Source organism: Ambystoma mexicanum, chromosome 12 (assembly GCF_040938575.1).
Source record: "Ambystoma mexicanum isolate Mex_15411 chromosome 12, UKY_AmexF1_1, whole genome shotgun sequence".
NCBI classification, from domain to species: Eukaryota; Metazoa; Chordata; class Amphibia; order Caudata; family Ambystomatidae; genus Ambystoma; species Ambystoma mexicanum.
This window is the reverse complement of record NC_090936.1, coordinates 553,349,433-553,354,958: the sequence shown is the minus strand read 5'-3', so window position 1 is coordinate 553,354,958 and position 5,526 is coordinate 553,349,433.

Here is a 5,526-nt window from a genome sequence, read left to right as displayed (position 1 = left end):
GATATCATTATGCACCATTATGCATGCTTTTTTGCATGCTTTACTAAGTACATTTACAAATAGCACCTACTCAGTGCAGGTGTAAACTTGGATGGGAAGGTATACGGGCGGCCCAGATCTGCTAGACACACTACACTTCTGAAACAGGCAATGCATGCAACAAAACACCAATTATGGGGTGGGGCATTTTGGGGGGGTTTAACCTTTTTATAAAAGATTGATTCTAATATATAATCAATCATGCCTTTTCAGGTGGATTATTCACCACCTGTTGTTGTTCGATAATATTATAATTGGTGATTTTTATAAAATGAACTTTAGTTCCCATGTGTAAACGGAGTTAACAGGTTTACATCAGTGGCATAGCACAAAATGTGCTCTCCCCCACCCCCAGCTCGGCAACAAATCACGGGTGGTGTCCAACACTCTGGGCCAGCCTAGACTGCACGCTTGTGTAATACATGATCATGCTGCTGCACCGGCACGCTGCGCACTGCACTAGCAGAAAGATAGGAATATGTGTTTTAATGCACTATACAGCACACTTTGAGAAAAAGTGGCTAAATAAACAGAGTGTATGCAATTGTTATGTAGGGTAACACCAATTCAACAATCCAATACATGCAAGTCATCAACAGTCGACAGGAACATCAATGTTTTAATTAATTGAATGCTTTGCTATTAAAAATGTCATTCCCCAATGAAATCATGTCCAACTGGCTGCACAGTGTAGACCAGTCTAAACACGTAATAAACAGATCACAGTAAATCATGCCATGCCGCATTGAGACATATCTAGACTGGTAGCACCAAAATGCCAGTCTAGCTAGGTAATTACACTTAGCAGGGCTGTTTTATCAGAGATGCCCAGTTAAGAAATGACTAGACTTTCTGCATCAAAATGCCTTTCACGCCACTGATAACACTTATCATGCCTGCTTAGCGCAACCCCCTCTCCATCCCATCCCCCAACATTCCCTCTCCTTCCCAGCGCACACTCGAACCTTCAAATTCAGCTTCTGGGCTCAAAATTACATTTGCATCCCTCTTGCTCATCCCAGTGCTTACGTTTGAGGCGTAATGAAGAGTACACGTAACTAAGCCAGGCATTACCTTCTTGTCCCCCTACCCTGTCCCGGTACTTGTGAATGAGACAACGTGCCTCATAGACAAGTACTCGGGCGAGGAAGAGTATGGCTTAAAATAATGAAGATTACCAATAAGTAACCAAACTGGAAAAATAATCCAGAGAGAAGAATTTGCAATAAATATGCTGGCAAAGTATAAAAGGTTCTCACCTTTTAAACCCAACACATTATTATGAAATATTCCAAGGAAAACAAACTTCAAGCAGGACACATGTGCTTTAATGAACCTTTTATGTGGTCTTGTGGGTAAAGCGTCTGCATTGGAAACAGGGCAACATGGGGTGAAATCTTAGTAGCCGAACACTTGAGCAAGCAAAGTTTTTTTTTAATGCTGTCCTCAAAAATACCAACAGGGGTTGCGTCCACCCTCTGAAAAAGGGTGGCCCAATGCTGTCCACACACATATATCCTCAATGTGTGCCATGAAAATCAGCATAGGGCCAGAACCAAAGAAATAACCCTTTCAGTCTCCAAGACTGGAACCTCTCCTGCCACATCCTGGGCAAATATTCATGACTCAGTTGCACCTCCATCCTTTCCACTTTCACCCCCCATGCTTGTCTTTCAACAATACTCTGTTTTGTAAAGATAACTTGAAAAGTACACAAACCATAGTAAAGTACTCACACCAGTAAATACATCTTTATAGAAATAGTCTGGGCAAAACGTTTACAATTGGGGTATTATCCCTTCCACCTTGAATGCAAGACTACAAATACCAGAATGCAATTTAGCAGATGGCAAAACATGGCCTGCACATTTTGAAAATGTACTTTCAAGACTTAAAGGCTCATAGCAAAAGGTAATGTTTAAAAAGGTTACTTTTTTGGTATGTTAAATATGAACATGAGAAAATAAGGCAGTCTGACAGGCCTGCCACGGTAGTGGTTTCTAGGAAAGGCTGGCAGAGTTCTGATGGAAACATTACTCACACCAAACCCCACTGATTAGCACAAACCTTAAGAGCAAACAGAGCAACCCGCCATTGCCTGCAAATAGCCTCCAGTGTTCAGGGGGAGAGTTCACAATCCTCTGCTCCCATCCTGCTTCACACACACACACGTGGCCTCACATTTGCAGGAGGGCCACAGATCTATGCATCCACAAGTGGCTGATAAATGTTACTGACTTTTTACATCAGTACCTTGGGAGAACGCTAGAACAAATGAACTGGGCTCGGACACATGCACTGTTAATAAAGAGACACCACGGTGAAGCTGCCAGATGTCTTCCACAAATCTGTCAAAAGTGAAGGCACGCGGGATGTGTGTGATATGGCATCGGAAGGAGGAACCCTGCTGTAATGCGTGGTACCTGCGCGTGTATGTTTCCATTTCTCGCACATTGAAATGTTTACATTCATTTCAGTTCTTATGCACTCAATATCAGCAACCGGTCACCTATGGGGTGTGCTTAAAAGAAGCACAACAAGAAGCAGGATCAAGAAGATACATATCAGCCCAATCAACAAACAGCAACATTATCATCCAATCAGCTGCAGAAGGGGACCATGCATTTTATAATCCTCAGATAAATTGATTGTCAGCTGCCTGGTACAAAGGGGGTAAGGGAACCAATCACCTGCCTAATTGAAAACGCAAAGGTTTTAGAGATGCATGGGGAGCCCAGTTACAACTATTCCAATAAGGTCCCATAGGGGTAAGAGTCTAACCTAATATGATGGCTGCCTCAATGGCAAAAAGTGTGCTGTGGTGTGTTGCAGGTGTGCTTCTCCAGTGAGTGCAGAGTCAAAGGGGACCAGGTGTTGTGCTACATTCCTGGTGTGATGCATGTCTCGGCATGTGCATACAGAAAGATGGATTGTGTGCAGCTGAGCAGCACTATGCTTAGAGGTGGCAGAGCATATTTAGAGTTTAAAGTGACAGAGTATTCCTGCCCCAGACATGACCAAATACAGAGTCCAATGTCATAATACATCAGTATTCTGTTATGTGGTGCAAATCATTAATCATTACACAGAGCACCTGTCTCATTGCACTGTGTGCATTAGTGGTTTAATTTCCCATGCTATCTGAAGTGTGGAACATGCCACACACCTGTGAAGTGCACTATATGGAAAAGCGTGGTGGGAGATCATGCTGAGCTGTTGAGCAGGGGATATATGTTCCGCGGTGTGGCTGGGCAAGGTTAGGGCTGTGTACATGGGTGAGGCCAGGGCTCTGTGTGGCTGGGCCACCAGACATTGTGGCACATTGTGGCAGTGCTGCAGAAGGCAGGCAGTTGTGCAAAGGCCACATGTTCAGCTCTTCATCATCATGACGCATTACAGTTCGAGTGGGTGCTACTCCTCCTTTAGCATTAAGCACAATAACAGCAAAAGTGCATGAGTGGAAGATGCTGACGATCCTGTGGGCGCCACACAGGCGGGTGTGATCCCCAATTCTGCTCTCAACACTGACAACACAGAGATGGACAGTAATAAATAAAAATGCCTTAAGTACTCCCGTGAGCAGCAGTATTGACAGCACGCAGCAAGATTTTTGTTTGTTTTCAAATCCCGCCCGAACTCCCAAGCACTGTTCTGAGCAAGCTCACCGAGCCAGCACGTGGCCCATTTTAAAATTTTAAAAAAAGGAAAGCAACCAATAGGCTGCTGACTGGCCTGCAAGCCAGCTGGAGCAGTTGATAAGGAAGCAGCAGCCATGCTGATGCAAGTGCCTTCATGGATGTGGTGTTCACGCGTGCCCAAGTCCCGTGAGTGAGGGGGAGCCAACCTCACGTGATGAGGGAAAAGTAGAGAGATAATAAAAGGCGGCAATGATAGGGGGAGGTAATATCTCAACTAAGTGACAGGAGGCTTGCCTGGCTGATGAGAGACATGCCTGACTCAACCATGGATGTTACTGCTCAGTTCCATTGGTAGAAGAGTAACACGAGCCCTCCGGTCGTGCCATGGAATGTGGAATCCAGGTTGAAGAGCAACAGTTTCCAGCTTCTTCCGACACGGACAGTCTCCCTCCTTTCTTCCTGTTCATTTATACTTATTTATATTTACTAATATTTAGCTACCATCTTCATAATAAATAACATTATATTTAACTACTCACTCCGTGCAATGCCCTTCCTTGAATTCCCACACTACAGGTGACACGGGGTCCCGGGAGTTTTTTCATTTTTGAAACCCCATCCAGGGTTTGCATGTTAGGGGGGCTACGGTAATAAAAAAACGTAATTATTTTTCACAACACTTTCAGCATTTTGAAGTTGGAGGTTTGGCTTGAACCCCCAACCGCTCAATACAAGTCAGCCCCCTTACTGACTGCATAGCTCTCAACTCTCACGCTTTTGGCGGGTGTCACCCGCCTTGTAAACAGCTGACTCACCCGCCAAGCCTCCAGCACGCCCATTCATTTCAATGGGCGTCTCACCCGCCAAAACTAAAATCGTGTGTTTTCACCCGCCTTCGCGACCCAAATGGTTGAGAGCTATGCTGACTGTGCCGTGGAGACTCGCATGCAAATGGTTGTCCAGCAGGCGAATTAATATCAGAGCTAACGCTCGTCTTGAATTAGCATGCGACCATTCACAGACAAAACTGCACAAATGAGATTATAAACAGTTGATAGAAAGGAGAAGTGCTGGAAATATGGTTGGGGGGTGGTTGTGGGGGCGTGTTGGGGGAGGGTGTTAATTGGTGGTCTGTGATGGGGTAGTCCCTCTTTTATGTTGTTGGCCATCCCGGTTTTTTGTTTTGAAAATCTGGCAATGACCAGTAACGGGGCAGAGCCGAGTGAAATCTAAACATGTGTGGTCATGAGTCATTAGTGCTCCTTATCTACCACGCGCTGCGTGCACAGCACCCCCAACCTCCCTGATAACATCCGGAGGCCTGGGAGAGAATATCACATTGGCAACAAGGTACCCTGAATCCAGATGCGCTCTGTGTAACATGCATCATCAACTGTTCTATGCCGCAGTTACCAGCTTGTCCAAATGTATGAAGCGCCACCAGTGGTCACGTGTGGTACTGCAGTAAGAGGAGAAGTGGGCCATAACACACAGCCTACATGAGGTGAGAACGTGAAGGAGAGGCACATGTATCACTAACAATAAGGCCACTGGGCCCCTCAACAACATGCAACAAGTGCATTAGGGATATGCACATGTGTCAGCACTCATGGCAAGTCCACAGGATGGCGTGACTAGAAGGATGCAGCATAGGCTCTAGGAGCATCACTGTGAAGGTAGAAGGGCCACCACATGTAGGCGATGCCAGGCAAGGCAGGTGCAGCCTTGCGCTGGGAAATTTGGCTCCAACTATTTGAACTGTACATGCAAGCAAGGGATTTTATGGAGGCAAGGAAACTGCACACCCTACTATGACTTAACATTGGCACTCTAGCACTCAGACTATTCA